Genomic DNA, 20154 nt, shown 5'->3' on the forward strand with positions numbered 1-20154 from the left:
AAATATTTCACTCTCCTACAAAGTAACAATATTTAAGCAGTATTTCATTATCATTTAGGCCATGTTTAACCCATTTCACAGTCCCCAAACCAGAAGATGATTCTGGTGAGTTCTTCCAATATATGCTGCTTAGCTAATGACATGTTATAATCTACATCCAGTTTCTGTGTTGGGTCATGTTAAGCCTTTACTTTGAAGTCAGTGCTCCTTTTTCATTTATGAACTGCATTCATATTATAACCAGAGTGAAAAAGCTGGTCCTGAGTACAGGAGAATTTTTGAAATTTGTATTCAACTTTTCACTAAGTAACATGCAATTTTTTTTTTTTTTCCTTAGAAGACTGGTGTTTACTGTAAGGGTATAGAACTTTATATCTTATACTTTATCACATACAGTGCCATTTCTGAGTGTCCTTCCTTCCTTCCGAAGTGAGCGTTCACTGGATAAAACATACTAATGAATCAAATACAATACTCCTACATAGCTAAGCTTTGTGTGTGTCTCTGTCCAGTTTAACTGTCACACCCAAAAATATTGTGCTGCCAACTGTACATAAAGAAAGGACAAGATCTGAATACACTCACGCTCTCTCCCAGCACAGCTAGTTCCATACGTAACAACGATAGATAGAACAACACCTGCAGAGAGCGAGTGAGACAGAGAGAAACAGGTATAGTTATGGGTTTGCGTTTCCCATTTATAGAAAAGCTAAGAACAATCAATAATCTTTTCTTACTCCTCTTTTTGATGATCAAAGATGCAGGACTGACTTCTGGCAATTAGATGGAGGAACATGTAGAAAACCTGTTGGAGATCTTTGACATTCAGCCATTAAAGACTACAATAAGGCCAGCACCAATATTTGGATATATGAAGTTACATCAAGGCAAATGGCTGGGAAAGTGGCCTAAGTGACAGCTGACGGACCACATGATGACTGATGCAGAAACAAGTTTTTGATCTTTATTAATAATTCTTACTCCTTTCTCAAAAGACAACAAAAAGGGAATTTCGGCTCTTTCTGCATGCACAATTAATATGGGCTAAACATTTTTTTTGGGGGGGGGGGGTAACATTCATTGGATAGACAGTGTGTGTCTGTGTGTGTGTTTGCATATATGCATGTCCACACATATGTGTGGATATATATACATGCATATATATAGGGGTGTATATATATTTGATACAGAGTCATCACAAAAAGATGGTAATTATTTTTTTAGGGGGCTAGGGTGAAGAAAGTCACAAAGAAAAAGAAAATATGTGAATTCTTTTACAGACTGGCACATGGAGGCATTGTACCTGCTATTTCTTCCTGGTTTGACCAAAAAAGCAGCCATTCCTGGCAGTTATATTAGTGGTGCACTGGCAGTACGCTGCAGAAACCTCTCTGACTGCTGAAGCGGGTGTGTGCCCCAGTCCCTGCTTGCACTCATCCATGCACATGCATGCCCCCACATTGCCAGAAAGCCTGCTGTCTCTCTGTCTCATGGCTGTTATTTTAATTGGTCCCCTGAAGTTCATGAGCACTAAGATGAAAGGATAAAACTGAAAGGATGGGGTGTTGTTTGGGTGGCCAGTGACAAGCACAGCTAACATTAAGGTGTAAAGAAAAGAAACTATTCAGTCTAAATGCAATTTTTTAAGGCTTCAATGTGGCCATCTTACTGTTGCTTGTAAGATGATAAGTATATGATGTATTTATTAATAGGAAAAAAAGATGATGCAAACATTTTCTTGTACTTTTCAAAAGCTTTCTAAAACTGTCACCCCCGTTTTAACAGGTCTTCTTTCAAATCAGCATCGATGGCCAAACAGTAGGAAGTACACTTGGCAGAAAGCACAAAAACTCCTTGCTCTGGGGCATGATCAGTTATACAGTGCTGCAGGTTCACGGACAATGTTGTTATTCCACCTGTAACACAAAGGGACCCTGCAAGCCCTACTAGCCCAAAAGCCAGGAGCGCAGGGACAGAGAAAGCATGGGTTGAGAGGGACATGACACATCCAGGTCCTCAAGCAAATGTAAGCATGTGGCTATCTCCAAGGCAGTTTTGATGGGAAAGCTAGTGCTGCTTACACAAGGCGAAGGCCATGAGCTTCAGGATAATGAGAATCTTGTGTAGCCTTATTAAGCCACACAGATGTCTTGAAAGAGTTGATGAGTCTTCAGCAGCTTACAGGCTATTGCAGCGGCTGGGGCTGTACAGGAAGCCAGGTTGTCATACTAAAGATATTTTTTCCCCCTATATTTGAATGTTAAAGAAAAAGGCCACCCAATGACTCAGCCAGCATGGATGTTAAAAGACTTAATTGGCCTCAGCCAAATGTGAAAAAGAGGAAAAATAGTTTGCATGTAATGTGCAAGAGACACTACAAAAGTATTGTCTCTAGCCTTTTAATATAGGTTGTTGGGTGGTAATGGGCAAGGTTGTTGTTGGATTTCTTTTCTTTGGCCAGTGTAAGGAAGATTTGCATTTTTTGAACTTTTCATAGAGTAGAAGAAGAGGAAAGTATACTAGTGTGTTCTCATTCAGAGAGGACAGTTTTTGTTGGGGGGGGGTCTAAACTACAACTACTGCAATAATTGGATGCATAAACTAATGCATGACAAAGCAATAATTTACAAAGAGGTGATTGTGCATGTTTTCACTTCTTGGTCACTCACCAGTGAATCCATAAACGTTAGCAACTGCCCTGTTCTAGCTGACTCACATGAGCTCAAAGTTAAACACAGAGTAGGTGCTTAAATGGGTTTATATCAGAAGCAGGTTCTTAAGGGCTTCTGGATCCCAATGTATTTGAAAAGAACACATACTGAGGTCGGGGGGGGGGGTGGTATTTTGTTTTTAAAGCTGTTATCATTGTGAATTTCTTTAGCACCAAAAGAAGTGTGTGTCTCACCTTTCATTTCTAGTTTTTAAATGTGCTTAAACAAAATAACCAAGTGTGTGAAAGGCGTTGAACAGGACAAAGTGAAAACAGAAATTCTTTCCCTGTGTTACAGTGGATTGGCCTGGGAATATCTGTCAAAGTAAGTCAATGGCAGATGCATAGAAAACTCCAGGGGAAAGGAGAGTTCTTTATATTCCTTCTTTTGTTTTCCTTTCCCTGCCGTCTGAACCACCAATATCTCCAACATATGAGCAAGAACTTTTTTAATTTTTATTTTTATTTTTTAATTCTAAGGGTATTTGTTTGAACAAGTCCAGGCTTAGGGGATATAGTTTTTTAAAAATCATTATAAATGCACACCAGGTCTCCTGATATTCAGTTAGCAGGCATAATATTTGTAATACTTTCATACTAAGCAATACTAGTAGGTGTGGGTACAGCCCCCATCTGAAGTAATGAAAGGAATGGAGTAGCTGTTCAGCTGTGACCAGTGCCTAGGATGGTACATAGTCCTATAGTATTGACAATTCTGCCCCAGCATTTATCAAAGCTATATTTATATATGTATCTATTCTGCACAGATATTCTCTGCTATAGAACATGCAGCCACACTGAAACTGTATAGTCTGTAATGTGCAGTAGTCTATATAACCAAGTAAATTCCACTGAAGTTAATAGATAGGACTGCTGGTCTAATGTATCTGTTTTATATAATGGTGTACTACTGTTAACTGTCAAAATGAGAAGGGGAAGGAAGAAAATATAAAATATAAAATACTTTTTTATTACTTTGGGTCTAATTTAGAACAATATCTAACTTAAGAAGCTAAACACTAACGCTGCATCTAATTAGAACCTTAGTGAGGTTGAGAGAAAGCTTCTTACTGCTTCGGTCAATGCATTTCAGAGGAGATCTTTATAACTTAAAAAAAAAACCCAAACCATAACACAACATATAGGCGGTTGAATAAATGTAATAGAAAGCATAAATTTTTCAGAAACCAAAAATTTGCCATATGAGCACTTTGTTGGCTGGACAATAACTAACAGGAACCACGTGAAAAGGTCAGCAGACATTATCTCAAGTTTTCCTTAAGTATCAGTTAAAAAGTGCTGCTTCTGCCATGGCATAGCTTGGGACACACATGCTTAGCCAATGCAAATAATCTAACCTCTGCCCAGAAAAAAAGAAAAGATGATATAACTTTAACTTTTGCATTTCTGTAAAGTTCAAGGGTGATGGGGTTTTTTTCTTCCTTCAGAAAAAACACATATATACAATATATTTTGATGGCTACATGTGTCTATTTAGTTATAATTTGGGAGTGGGGTTGGGGGGGGTACACTGAGAACCAGCTGTCATCTTAACTTAAAAGTTCATGAAGAAAAAGGAGTATGACTTCATCATTTTACTTTTTACCATTATGGGTTGGTGAGAGAGAACAAATGCTGGTGCTCAGAAATGATCTACCTGACTTTGTCATATGTAATATCCAGTGATAAATATATTGTCCTGTAAAAAGGGTTTGTACATAACTTGTACATGGTTTCATTTTGTATTTTTCTCAGATTAAAATTTATGTATTTGTGTTCTAAAAGAAGGAGAGATTGCTGTGTTTTCTTTTTTCTCTTCGAGACAAGATGTCCCATAAAGTTATGCAACACGTATCACGAAGTCATGAATAATACTTTATTCATGAAACCAATGCTATTAATACTTTGAACTAAGACTAACCCAGCTGCCTTTCTCTCTTGCTCACTCTCCAGAATCAGCCTCTTCCTAATAATAATTAATATCAGCTGCTGTGGAGGATGCTGTGAGGGCTGTAAGTGAATAATTCTGCAGTAACAACAAATGTCACCCTTACACCAGTTACATAGTCAAATACAATTATAATCTGGTATAATTTAGCTACTTTACATGGTTGAACAGAGCATGTCATGGCACCTTTAGGTCTGATAGGTCAGGTTATGATGGATTGATAATTTTGCTAAGCAGTCCAAAGATTTTCTAATCTCTCATGATGAGTACATTTAAAAGTTATTTGCAAAATTTGGACTATGCTTCTTCTATTGCAGTGCAGGAGCTAGGTATAATCCTAAATGCAATTGTATGTTTTTAAGTTTAAGAAAAACTTATTCTCTTTGTGGAGTCTGTAAGATTGTGTGCATGTGGCTGGCATTCTGCCATTTAAAATAACCTTGTCATTAAAGTTGACATCATTAATCTTCTGTGCAGCAGCATCACCACAGTGATTTGTAATCAATCACAGTATGATAAACCTTGTTTGATTCTGAATCATGGCAAGGAAAGTTGAAGAGCAGAGCACTGCAAAAAACTCAGTTAAGCACCCAAAAAAGTGCAAATAGTTAATTGGTCCTAACCTGGAGGTAAGTAACATAAAGAACCTGGTATATAATGGCTACACGGGTGTTTTCTAAGCAAATAGAGTGTTTTGGGGGGAAAAAAAGGAAAAATATCAATGGACAACACTATTTGTGCAGGACTATGGAGAACTGTGTAACAAACTGGCTCAGCATCAGTGAAACAAACTGGTCCAGCCCTCACTGAGTACACCTGTCAAAACCATCCTTAGATACTCTCACTGCAAGAGTTTACGTACCATGAAACCCGTGATGTCTGTCTAGAACAGGTCAATGAAAGGACTACTCGGTGTCAGTAAATCTGCATGGAGGTGTATACTACACCTACTTTACACATTACTCCTCGACCTCAACCCTTCGTGGTGTCAGGCACTAACTGGTAAGCTTGAGTCCTAATTACTGAAGGAGAATGATAACAAGGAAGTGAGGGGACAGCCATATAAGTAACCATGAACAGGTATCCATTTTAAGATGGGAAGGTAATTCTTCAACACAGGTTTAATCAGGTGTCTGCTCCCTGCACAAGGATCCATATCACAGAAGAGGTATTTATCCATACATAGTCATCCATGAATATAAGTGTGTGCATTTGGATATGTATATTTATATCTACACATATATGTCACTACCTACTAATTTTTTTAGGGTCTTGACTCCTAGATGGCACAGCTTGCTGTCAAAACCACTTAAATCAAACCTGGCCATAGAATACCTAAGGTAAGAAGCTGTCTTGTTGTGTATATCTACAGCCCTGTTACTCATCAGTACAAAGGTTAGATTAAGCAGCACCCTATGCAGTTCCCCCGAAATGATATAGTAGTCCTAGTCAGCAAGTGGTTGTGGTGAATGACAGGCTGCTCAGACCTTTTCTGGACTATGAGGCAGTCCTGCTACTCTTTCACAATACTTTAATTGGATGAATTTGCCTTTTGCTGTATATGATGATAAATATAAATTCTGTTATTTATTTTAATTGCAAATATATGGTTCAAGCTAGGGAGGTGATTTCAAAAGCATAGCTTTGTGCATTGAAGGAATGCCACTGAGGGGCAGGGGGAACTGCAAAGCAAATGTTTGCCTCACAGCCCAAAGGCAAGGTCAACCATTTGCCATAATTTTCTATAGCAATACAACACCCACCCGTGTACACACACAAAATGAGCCTCTTTCTGGCCCTCCCTCACTTAGCACAACCCCACCCTTTGCCCCATTTGCAGCCCCTAGAAAAAAAAAAAATGCTGTTTTAAGAAACTGTAAATCTTCTCTCACTTCAAAGGTAGAGGATGTTCAGGCCTATTTCTAAGTATTAAGGGAAAGGCAATCAAAGATCTTATTAAGTGAGTCCTTAACCAACCAACAGTTATTGTCCATTACAGCCATCCCAGTTTTCATCTTTGCAAGCTCACAAATTTCACCAGTAACAGTGAAGTAGTACTCAGTTAATGACAGAGGTAGGGATGAAAATTTTGTGACATGATGCATTGCTTTCAAAAAGTTGCCAACGTCTTTTTTTTTTCCTAGACTATGGAAGAACTCTGCTTCCTTCCTAGATCTTACAGGTTAAAGGCAAAACAATGAGGGCTAATTTTTGATTGCCTCTCTCCCGGAACCTTAACAATCTTTAGACATGGCTAACATCTAAAAAAAGAAAAATGTGAATCTTGTCACCAGACTGTGGTTGTACAGTATCTGCTAAACATGACCATTGAACAGGTGTGGGCAGTGTATGTGCTGGGTTTATGGCCCTTAACCACCACTTTAGTCATGCACGGCCATGCAGCTGGAGGGATTAGTTGATGGGGCACGTCATGCCTTTACAGTACTGCTTGCTAAACACTAAACCAGAGGGCATCACAGTGCAGTTGTTACACCAGTTGGCCTGTATGTTACACATTAAGGGAACACCATAAATGGGAAAGCCAGATTTATATCGAATCGGTTCATTTTCCCAATTGCCTGAATACAATCAGAATGGCCTGGCACATAATATTTTAAATGAATAAAGAAAGAAAGAACAAAAAGGCATCTTGAGGTGAGAAGAGAAATGTATGTCTATACACTCCAGTAGCCAAAATTCAGCTTTCTGAGCATTTTGTAGGGTTGTGGATTTATTTTGTTTTGTTTGCTGGTGGGATGTTTGTTGAGCAGCAAAAGCCGATAGTAGGCTCTATCACTGATACGTGCAACTCTGTTAGAGGAATAGGTATGTCGGATAGGTTGGTAGTAGAGATGTAAACCCCCTGCTTCTAATCAATATTGACTTGTGCAGTGTAGCTACAGCTATGTGCTTCATAACTGCTTTGAAAAATTCATAAATCAAATTAATCCTCCAGCCTTGAGTTTTAAGTGTAGAGAACATCACTAGACATGTCTTTAAATATAAAGAATATAACAATAATGTAAAAGATATTATTGGGCACTATAGTAGGTGACAGATAGCCCACCATCTGCACTGTAGGCTGCAGACTACCTCCTAGAGTCACCTAGAGCTAACACGGTCCCTCTTAGTCATGAAGGTAAGCCTTGTCATGAGGATACTTTTGCTCACTCTTTCTCTGTAATACATTATAGGGCTCGCAGCCCTGAGCTTTTTGTAGCAAAAGGTTTTGGTAGAGGGCACTGGAACCTGGACGCTGCTTTTTTTTGTAAACATGACTAAAGGGCATTTGGGTCATTGAGTCATTCGGGACTAAAGGGCAGTATGTTGTTTTGGTTTTTTTTCACACACACACATATGTATATCTATATGTACATAAATATACATAAAATAAATACAAATATCTTTCAACTAAATGGCTGTTCACCATACCTGTAACTTGACTAAAGAATTTTTCCCCTTTGGAAAAGTAGCTTGGGCAGGGGTAGGGCACAGTGAGGGACCCTCAGTTTAACAGCATAGCTCTCTTGGCTAGCTAAGTGCGAGGACCTTAGTGGTGACATGCATGTTGGCATGCAGCTATCCTGTAATGCAGAGCCAAGCTAGCAAGTCCTACACTTATGACAGAAGAGAAGGCAGAAGCAGGATAACTGATGAGCGTGAGGAACTCAAATGTCTTAGGACTAAACTGACTGCCAGTGCCACAGTATTTGGCTGCAAGGAGATCCTGTTCCAAACAGGAATATGAAACCACTCTATGAACTGAACAGGTTAAAAAAAAAAAAAAGGATGAGGAGGAAGATGGAAGTAGTGTAACTTGCTATTGAAATGGAAGACATTTCAGCAGCTCCTGCCACCTTATTCTTTTGTAGGTGTATATAAAAGCTGTGATATAACTTGCAATAAAGTATCTATCTGAATAGCCTCAGAAAGCTTGACATTACTGCCTCAAAAGCTGTGTGCCAGGCAGACAAAGGACATGAGCAAATCCTGCTACTCGTATTCAGTGAGACCTCTGTTGTCCTCACAGTGCAAGAGGTAAGTTACTCCTGGACAGAAGGAAACACCCACACTGCCCCAGAATTGTCCTAAGCAAGCTGGGATGTGAGGCACTTACCCGTACGCATCTTGCTCAGGGCACAGGGTGGGTGGAAGAAGGAAGGCTTTGGGCCCCAAACAACAGCATGGTTTCTCATCCAGAGCCCCTTGCTGGGCCTGCTTGCCACCTGGCTTGCTGTTTGCTGGCTCTCTCATGTATAACCACATCTAGAGAGTCTGGGGAAAGGCTGCATGGCTGGGACCTGCACCTCCTTAGCCTGGATTTGCTACCAGAGAGAATTTCTCATGTAATTGCATCCTAAGGAAATAGATAAATTACAAATGTGAGTGAAATCAAGTGAGAAAAATCTTTACAGTGTATCAGAAGAAAAGGAGTTGTGCATTCATGGTGACTGTTTGATAAAACTATGCAGGTTTTCATCCTGGCTCTTCCCTCCCTCCCCATGCTCTTCAAGAGTGATGACTGACAGGGGATTGAAACCTGTTACTATCCCTATCAAGGGACCAAAAGGAGAAAATATAGAAAGTAATAGCCTCATGCTTATCCTCTGTCACTTATCTGTCTCATAGCTTCCTTCTAAGGAGGAACTCCATTTCTGAAGCCAGTGCTTATTCTTAGAATGCAACTGCACTGCCATATGCTGGCCTTTATTAGGACAATCGCTCTGAATTAATATTCAGACTTTCTTTGTTTTCTGTAATGGTTCTATGTGACCTTTACTCTTTTATACAGCAGGTGAGTTCACTGTGCCTGGCTGTTTTATAAGCTAGCACAAAGATCTAAGACTTCTAAATAGGCATTATATAGCTAGTAAACTCTAGCTGTAAAAGAAAACAGGGAAAGAAAAGCAGGGGCAAATAAGTAAACAATATCCAAACATAACAAAATGGGAAATAACACAGGCAGATTTCATCAGCAAAGATTTTGTGCAGTCTTGGCTAAGTCAGAAAAAACTTTAATTATCTATCCATGAGGTCTTGAAGTATGTGGTGTTTCTGCAGCTAAGCTAGGTCCTAAGCATGATTTCTGGCTATATGTACTTGACTGACCTCTTTAAAAAACACTCCCCCTCCCCCCAGGCCTGAAAACACAGATATATATATATTATTATAACTCATTTTCAGAACATCCATTATGCAAAAATTTTCACCTACCTCTGGGTGCAATTTGCCTGTTTTTTACCTTCTCATTTATTTCCAGCAACTAGACACTAGTGTCCAGTAACCAGACACTTTCAGTCTGCCAAAAAGATCTTACAGTCAGTGGGAGAGTGAGTTCAAAGTGTCCCAGTGGATGTGCTGGAGAGAGATGAACACTCCAGACCACTTTTTTTTTTATTACTTTATTCAGTTTCCACTTTCTTTTCCTGCTTGGAAGAAGAAACTCTTACTTCCAACATCTTTGTCTTAGTCTCTCCACAAAGGTTTGCAAATCAAACCACAGTAAAGACTTGTAAAATAATGCATTGTATTTAAAACTTCTGATTGTTGAGAAACTGTAAATGTATGTATTTTTTTTCAGTGTACTCATTTAAGTGTTATCCAGCAAACTCTTCCAGTTAGACGTCAGATGCAATACAATATATATTTTGAAATGCATTTATCTCAAGGGACAGTGCAAAACAAATCAGTAAATGTTGGTTTTATCATGGATCAAAGACTTTACATGTAGGCTGCATAATCCATGTGTGCAGGCTGAATTAGGTAGCCCTCCACCCCAGGCCTACAGCTTGAATGCAAAGCTTTTTTAAAAGCCAATACCATAGTGGTTTAATGTTTGGAATTTATGGAAACAAGACTGGTTCTTTTACTTCAAAGATAACTTTGGTGATACCAGTTAAAGCCAAGAAACGCCATGGTTTGCACATACATAATATTTTCCCACTGAGGAAGAGATCACCTCAAATATAACTTTTCCTTAGAATAGACTTCCTGAAGTGTGCTGTAAAATTCATTTCCTATCCCCCTACTGCACATGATTAGCCATCTCTGTTGTCTTTTCATAATGCACAAACTTCATTGCTGCTTCTGCAATATTCTAGTCAGATAATGCAAACTCCCATGCTTTCATCATCCTGTATATGGACTTAGCTGCAATGGAGAAATAATAAAAATATGCAAGACAGTGGAATTTAGGGAAACTCAGGAACTCATCAGGTTAGACTACCATATAGTCTCCCACACTGATCAATTACTTCTTGAGAAACAGCATTTTACAGAACCAAATCTAAGAAGATTATTAAAATTATTAAATTATTTAAAAACTCATGGACTGACAGTGAAACCTGGAAGGAGGAGAAGAAGAAGAGATGCTTAGGTGTGTAGATAATTACATCTGACAGTGGAGAGGATTAATAAGAGGGGATTTGGAGCTGGGTAATGGAGGAGGTTTGGGTAGCTGGGTAACTCAGTTGTTTGCATGGAAGGCAAGTGTGAAAAAGAACCCCTTTGAAATTCACTGATTGCTTCAGCATTCATCTTTCCCTGCAGTGTTGGATCGGTTTCTGCAAGGATACATTACTTCATCACTTTAGGTTCTGCAGATGCTTTCTTGTACTTGGACTCTGTCCAAAGAATTTGCAGGGAAGATCACAGCACCAAGCAATGAAACTCCTTACAGCCATTTGATTCAATTTGTTGTAGCTGGACTTTCAAGAAATAGTTCTGTTAATGTGTGCTTGAATGCCTGCAGGGTGTTTTGTATGGAAATCAGCAGGCTGGGCTTTGTAATGCTTTTTTGACATCTCAGATCTCACTGAAAAGCATTGCTCTCTGCCCAGGATGACACCAACTGCTTGCTGGGTGCAGGAGAAGCTCTAAGTGAAGGATTATTGTCCTTTCTAGTTTACATTCTTTGTTCAAGTCAATTATCAGCCTCATGCCCCTCATTAGCTTGCAACTAACAAATCAAAACTGTCTCTATAAACAATGTGAAAATCTATGCTTTTTATAAACTATGCTTTTCATCTACCTTTCTTAGAAATATCCAAGATACGCCTGGCCATCCCTTTCAGAATGAAAAGGGTCGGGGTACGACATGCCTAATGACAACATGCTTTTCTAATGCAAATAATACCAAGTACTAACAGCAGAACATGCTTAGTTTTATCCCCTCTAACATGTAGCTTAGTTCTATCTGGTAGTGTTAGTACTTGTATTACTACTTCCTACCACTAGGATACAGCTGAAGAATACTGATCAGAGTAGCCCTTTGCAAAACACTTCAGCTGGGACAGGATATGAGTCCTGGAAGAAATGGATGTAAACTTTACTCCTATTGCCCCTTTCAAACAGTGTGGTGTGCCACACAGTGACCACTGGAGAGTTTGTATGTGGCCTGGGCTTTGATACAACCACCCTGGCCCCTCCAAAACAAACAACAAAAGTGCTTGCAGTCATGGTAATAGCAGTATCTGCAGTATGATTTGCACAGTTATTTACCAGAAGTTTTTTTCTATAGAGTCCCTTGTAATCAATTCAGTGCTGTTGGAGGCTGCAGGATCAGCTCATCATCCTCCAGCAGCTCTCTCATTAATACACCTCTGACCTAGAGGCCTATTCCTAGTGGGACTGAGACTCTCCAGCCAGTTAAATCACCTGTCCCTTGGCTATAAATGCTATGAAGACATAATTATAAGGATTAGACTGAGACCATTAATTTAGAGCAAAAATAATACTGTCTGTAAGATTTGAAGATTTAAATCCTCCAGACTGAGCAGCACAATCCTGGTAAAGTTTATGTTGTTGGACAGTGACCTATTGCTGTGTCCAAGTCTCACAGAGCATATTTCAAAGCTGCGGTTGCTTTCTGTGGACTCTACCATTGTCTCATTTCATAATACCTTTAGCATGCTTAGTAAGCATGTGGACCATGCTTACCCCAGCAAACAGCAGTTATTTAACATAAACTAACTTTTGAGGGTGATTATGAGTCTTGATTGTCTATGAAGGGAGCCTGATGCAGCTGGATATCTGAGACACTTGAGTTTAGGTGGAATGAATCCATGCCATATACTCTGTGACCCCTTTATGGAAGACCAGTTCTGATGTACTGTGATGAAAGACCTTTTCATAAGGTGGATGGCTTGAGGCCACCTTCTTTTACAGCTCACCTATTCAGGAAAATATAATAATTGAAGCACAGAACATGAGCTTATGTTCTAGCAAAGTTATTCTTCAGCTTAGAAATAGGAAGAACCTCTAAAACCTATGATACCTCTATACTTTCCATGCCTCTGTTCCTCAAAACTTGTGTTTTAGAGCGATTTGCCCAGAATCCTTTAACGTGACAAGGAACTCCTTTCTAATGTACATACGGTTCATCCTCTGACAATGTAATTGTTCTCTTGCTATACATCCACTGGCTTTTTTTTTTTGCTAGTCAGATAAAAACATCTGATGATAAATTATGGCCTTTTATCTTGCCCTGTTACGCTACACACTTGAAAATGTAGTTTAATTTACCTTTTTCTTGATCACACAGTTTATTTAAAGGATTCTTACTTGCATGTTCCTGTTCCCTTTTCTCCATCAGACATATCATCATCCAAGGAATCAACATAAATAAATTCCCATGGGAATTTTGGCAGTAACTCTACCTGCTTCCCCTTATTTGAAATCTTTACTTAGGTGGAGCCCCACAATATGAATCCACTTAAGAACTCGGCCCATGGGGCATAGCTGAAGGAACAAATCTGTATTCCATGTTTGACTTAAAACTAACCTGAAATTTAATTACCTGAAATCTGCTGCTATTTATTTGGAGAAGTTGGATTTCACATGCTCTGCAGATTAAAAAAAAACAGTTGTAAAACCCCACTTTATGAGACCAACAAAGAAATAAACATTGTTCAAGACAGTTAAGGAAAGGGTGAGAGAAAGGGGAGGCATATGAAGAACACCAGTAGGAAGAGGTGTGTTGGGGATGATAGTGGTATGGAGAAGAGAGAGCAAATGGCCAAACATTAAAACAGAAAAGCAGAAGTGCTATCTCAGAAAAGTAAAACCAACTGAAAACACAAGGAGAGGCGGGAAACAATGCAAAAGTGTTCAAGACTGGTGCAGAATGATCAGGCCAAAACTAATGAGCTTTTTGTCAGGCTCTAAAATCAACAGATCTACCATGTGCTTCAGCGAACTGTGGTTTCTTTCCATAGCAAGGCAGATGACTTTTTATCAGATGTGTCACTTGGTGAAATAATTGCCAGCAATAATGGTGCAATAGCAGCATACTCAGAGCACAATTTATCCATGTCTATTCTATCTTTCAACTTCAAAGCTTCTACTGCCTCACAGATCACATCAAAATGACACCTCTGTCATTAATGACAGTGGTCTAATGCAATACAGAGAAGTCAAATCACTTCTCCAGATAGGCAGAATGCTCTCATACAGAAACTAGGCATGTGCACGGGTCCTGACATTCATATTGAGATTTGTATTTATGGGGAAGAGGGTGGGTTTGACATACAGATTTATTCATATTTGAAACAGCCTGATTTTATAAAGCACCAAATTCACTAGAATTAGAAAGGAGGGGGGACAAGAGTAGCATGCAGGGATTTAACTAATGCAAAGTGAATGCCTAGATGTGGGAAATTTCCATTTGCACAGCCTACAGCATGGGTTAGCCAGTGTCAGAGGTCAGAGATGTGAGTTGTCTTTAAAGAAACAAACAAATAAACAAATAAAATAAAGATAAACTTACTTTAAATTGCACACACTGTTCTTGTAGGCAAAACCACATATTTTCTGGATCTAGTAACAAACCAAGCTGCTGTGAAGCCCCTCCTGGTGGTCATTGGTCACGTAAAGAAGAAAGCCAGCAAATTGCAGTTCTTAAAAAGAAAGAATCGTCTGTTTATAATCCAGTGCTGTTTGGAAATTACCATAGAACAATAAATCTCTAACTATGAAAAATATTTCTTTTGCTTTCATAGTATATATATAAACACACATGCAACCAACATTTTGGCAGGGACACCATTTGTTTAGGTTTCATTAAGATGTGTAGTTAAAACATATTATTAAAAGCATCCATTTCTCACTTCAGTGATTAAATTTATTGCCTGAGGGTTAAGTAATGCTTCAGAGGAAAAATGAGGTTTAGGAATATTGTCATATTTTACCAACTTCTCCAATGGAAGCATGTCCTGTAATGGCTGCTTGGGTGGAGGGTTGAGACTTAACCATAGTGCAGGTTTTCACAGTGTTTTATGTAAAAAAATAGACAATCGAACAAAATAACCAGCAGTTCTCCCCCCCTCCCAAAAAAGGCAAAAAAAATAAAAGCTTCTTTGAAGGGAAAAAGAAAGGCCAGTTATTTTTAACAGATTTTTTTTTTTTTTTTTCAATTATTATTGGTATTCCACAAACATAGAACCATAGAATCATTTAGGTTGGAAAAGACCTTTAAGATCATCAGCTCCAACCATTAACATAGTGCTGCCAAGCCCACCACTAAACCATGTCCCTAACTGCCACATCTACACGTCTTTTAAATACCTCCAGGGATGGTGACTCCACCACTCCCCTGGGCAGCCTGTTCCAATGCTTGATAACTCTTTTGGTGAAGATATTTTTCCTAATAGCCAATCTAAACCTCCCCGGTGCAACTTGAGGCCATTTCCTCTTGTCCTATCACTTGTTACTTAGGAGAAGAGACCAACAGCCACGTCGTTACAACCCCCTTTCAGGTAGTTGTAGAGCGCGATAAGGTCTCCCCTCAGCCTCCTTTTCTCCAGGCTAAACAACGCCAATTCCCTCAGCTGCTCCTCATAAGACTTGTTCTCCAGGCCCCTCACCAGCTTCACTGCCCTTCTCTGGCCATGCTCCAGCAACTCAATGTCTGTCTTGTAGTGAGGGGCCCAAAACTGAACACAGAACTCGAGGTGCGGCCTCACCAGTGCCGAGTACAGGGGGACGATCACTTCCCTGCTCCTGCTGGCCACGCTATTTCTGATACAAGCCAGGATGCCGTTGGCCGCTGTGGCCACCTGGGCACACTGCTGGCTCATATTCAGCCGGCTGTCAACCAGCACCCCCAGGTCCTTTTCTGCCAGGCAGCTTTCTGGCCACTCTTCCCCAAGCCTGTAGTGTAGCAAGGAAAGGAGAACTTAGTTTAAAAAGATAAATAAAGAAAAGAAATTGAAAAGAAAAAAAGTTTTCAAAACCCATTTTTCAGTTTAAGCATTTGGATGGTGAAAAGGAAATGTTCTTCCACAGCCATTAGCAGTGTGCTGCCATTTGAATAGTGTACATAATGTAAATTACTGACTGTATGTTAGTGTGCTTTGTTTTGTGTACTGGTGGCCTTGCCATTTATTGATTGTAAGCATATTTGAGCAGCCTAACTTGAAAATCAGCACTGTGGATCAGATTTTGCTCCTAGACGATGATTATAGGCCAAGGGACCGTAACACATCCATGAAACTGGGTCATGGGGTGGGGAATTTTACACAGGCACGAAGAGGCTGTGTACATTTAAATACAGTGCATTGAAAAATGCAGTGATTATCTAGTGTTTTGTTGCTTTGCTGCATTTTTTTAAATTATTTGTCTTAAAGTTGTCATAGGTAGGAGACAGCAGAATGATTGACACCCCTCCAGTTCCCATTCACCTCTTCAGCAATGGAAACAAGTTTCAAGCAGCTTCAGTACTTGTTTCCTAACTGCTGGGTAAACCAGAAGGAGGTGGACTGTACATATGCCCACTCAGACATATAGGTATGTGTACGTATATACATATAAAGTGAAAGTAGTATGTAATTTCATACAGGCTATCAAACAGCAAGGAAATTCAGTAGCTTGATATAGAAGAGAGAAAACAGAAACTAGCAACACAGTGTGAAAAGTTAATTGTAGGCCCCTGGAGCAGGAACTGGGATCCTGTTAGAGTCTGGGACTGTTAGAGTCACTTTCAGTAGTAATTACCTAAGTTAGGGACCATTCTATGTAAGCAGGTGAAATTATGAAGCTCAGAGTGCGAGTTTAGTAAAGGGTGACAGCAAAGGAGGGAGGGAGGAAGGGGACAACGGCAGCTCACTTGTTAGGCCTTGCTTTGGGATAAGAAGGATGGAATCGTGGTTTGGGTTTTTTTAAGAAATAAGGATTAAATACATGTGAAATCCGTGGCTGGGAAGCTGGGGAGATAAAGAATGACTGTGAGCTTAGGGTGAGGTCATCTTTAAAAGGTAGCTATGTGAAAAGAAAACTGGAGATAAACTGTGGATGGATGATGCAAATGGAGCAGTCAGTCTGGCAGTATTCATTCGTATTATATTGTGTCTTGCCACATATGGTTTTGCACTGTATGAAGACCTGTTTCATTCTCAGTCTTTGTAAACCATTTATTTCTTCAAATAAATAGATGTTTCCATATATCTTCTTCAGCATTAGTGACACAATTTAGTTCTTCGTTAACTTCACACTTTCTTCACTTTCTAGACCAGTTATCAGCCATAGTACTGAGGAAGCACTAGGACATATTAAGGTTGGGGTTTTTGTTTGTGTAATACTCTTACTTTCAAACCAACTTATTTATGCAATAATTTTTATCGAGTGTTAATTTTTCATTCTGCTTGTGCTTAAGTTACCCTTTTTGCGTTAATTTATGTCCATGATCACAGACCCTTTCTTCCCCATCCCAGAAGTCCAATTTCACTCATGTTACCATATAAAAGTTGGAATCAGCTCTTTTCTTTTTCTATGCATAGGTTCCCCTCTGTCAGAAATAGCTCCCAGTTGTGCTCTGAGAGGTGGGTAGAGCAGGTTTCTCCAAAGTTGTCACGACCATTATTTTGCTGTCAGTCAACAAGAATTTTTGGAGGTAATTTTTTTTCTTAAACTGAGGTACAATTGTAATGTAAAGTGACTGTCTTGGCTTTCCTTTTGTTTTGTTACTTGTTTATTTCATTTTTTGCCTCAGTGAGCTTGCCTTTTATCCTAATTTTTTCATACCCATTTCATCAGGAAGAAGTACCAAAGCAGGCAGCTGGAGTTGCAACAGAGGTCTTTTCTGAGCATTTCCAGAAACCACAGGGTGGTAAGGGTTTTTTCTGACTCAGGATGCAGCATTATCATACAAGTCCTTCTTTCTTTCCAGTATGTTATCATATTGCTGAGAACTAATGGAAAGATTTCCATACAGACCTGCTGGGAAACACCCCTAAACAATGCTGTCTCCAAGGAAATACAAAATTCCTTGGAATTCTCCATAAAGACCTGCCCTCTTGTGCCTCTTGTCCTAGCTAACTGTCACCAAGCAGACTGAGCCTGAAACAAGAGGCCACACATAAAAGCATTAAGTAAAGATCTTAAATTGTTTTATCTTTGGTTTAATTCATTTAGAGAGCCCTGATCACCTAAACCCTCTCTTTTTCTCACAGGTCAGGAATGGCACATGAGGAATTACTGGAAGTTTCTCCCACCTACCCTGCCAACGTGGTTCATCTCTTACCCATAGTGAATGTTGTCTAAGGCCAAAGTAATAATTTTCCTCTGTTTGGTGTTCGTACTCAGAGTTTCTAATTTAACCTTCATACGCTCCCACACACTGACACGGCATTGTTATAACATTCATTCAGTTCCAACTGGATTGTGCTGGCCAGCACAGTCCAATATCAGTTCTCACACCATTTGTGAAATAGTGGTGGTTTTCCATCCATCATTAGCATCCTGTGTAAATGCTGAGTAGTAAACTTAAAGGGGAAAATCTGTCTTCCCACACCCATGCCTTGTACCTATCATAAAACGATTTTCCTGTTTGTTTATATATAAATAATACTTATATTTGCATTTTTTTAACACAGAAAACTTTTACTTATATAGACAATGACAAGAATCCAACTGCAGGTTTTCTATAAATTTTCAGCAGGAAGTTCTCTGGATAATGATTATCTTAAAATACCCTACAGTTTTAATGCACAAAAATTGCTTTCCAAAGAAGAGAAATAATCAACAGGACTGCCATTTTTTCCTCATTAAAATTCATAACATTCTGGCTAAACCTGTGTAACAAATTCAAAATCTCTTGTCTTGAGAGACATTGCAACAACGTGGAAAAAGTATTTTGAGTTTTGTACAGAAAAATTTTCATTTGGTACTCTCAAGTACTCTGCTCAAGTACCCTCAAATACAGAAACTGAGGAATAAGGCCATGATCTGAAACGTTGGGGAGGTCAGAGAACATCTGTCTGTCCCTTAGGGCAGAATTCAGACCATTGCTGGACTCCTTACACAGAGTCTCTGGGTTTTTTTGTATTACCATTTGACTAGACTTCAGCAGCTTCTGTGTATTTTGTTCAATTTTTTATATTTATGCATGCAAAGACCCGCTCTTGTAGAATAAAATGGAGATTTAATGATCCACCATCCTTTTGACTGTGAGTTCAGTTCCCCTGTAGGTCAGGAAATTCTGTACAAACTGCACATCAGAGGTGACTTACATGAAACTGTCTCTCTGTGTATTCACCCTTATTTATGCTTACTGCATTTCTACTGTTCCTTCAAGCATTAAATGTTGAGGTTTGTTCAAAGGAGTGACCATCAGTAGCTGCTGAAACAAGTGTATTTTTCTATATTTCAGGTTCTGGATTACATTTATATTAAAAGATCACTGTGCAAAAAAACCCACTAGACGTAAGTTCTTCACAGTAGTAAGCATAGAAATGTTTTTCTCCTCATGATGACTTTGTAAGAAGAAATACTTCTAAAACCTCTGCCCTGTAATCATCCAAGGACCCTAACTAAAAAGCACTTTGAGACAGTGCAAAGATATAATAGTCCCAAGATGAATCTGCCCTACAGTTCCATTTTCTGCCATACAAACGTTTTGGAGCTTATCATTGAAGCCACATTAGTCTTGATTTAAGGTCTTTTGACACATTATTACAGCACACTGCCATCACTTCGCACCTGCCATTCTGTCAGTCAGAAGAGAGGGAGGGGAAACAATTTTGATGTCAATCAACAAATCCTTTGGGAGGTGTAACCTGTTAAGACATATTACCCTTTGCCCATTGTGATTTACAGGCTTTGAATTTAAAGGACATATGCCAGAAATAATTAAAGATTAATCTTTATTGTACTCACTTATGAATGAAGGCATTCAGCACCACCAGCGCATTTATATTGTCCGGAAGAAGAAAGAGAAAGAGGAGCTGAGTGTGGCACTACTACTCTTTCCATTTGTGTTAATCAATTGTTCTGGCTGGATGTTAAAATCCTCTGCCCTCAAGGAGCAAATATTTAGAACAGTGGCCATAACTATTACACTTGTAGTAATGTCATGTCCTAGCAAAGTACAGATGATTCCAGCATGATGCAAGGTCCATAACGTTGTTTATGAATCAAGACATTCTTTTAAAAATAGAAACAATTACATGAAATTATTGAAAAAAATAACTAGAAAAAAAAATTAATTCTGTCCCATACATTT

Source organism: Harpia harpyja, chromosome 10, assembly GCF_026419915.1.
Source record: "Harpia harpyja isolate bHarHar1 chromosome 10, bHarHar1 primary haplotype, whole genome shotgun sequence".
Taxonomy (NCBI): Eukaryota; Metazoa; Chordata; class Aves; order Accipitriformes; family Accipitridae; genus Harpia; species Harpia harpyja.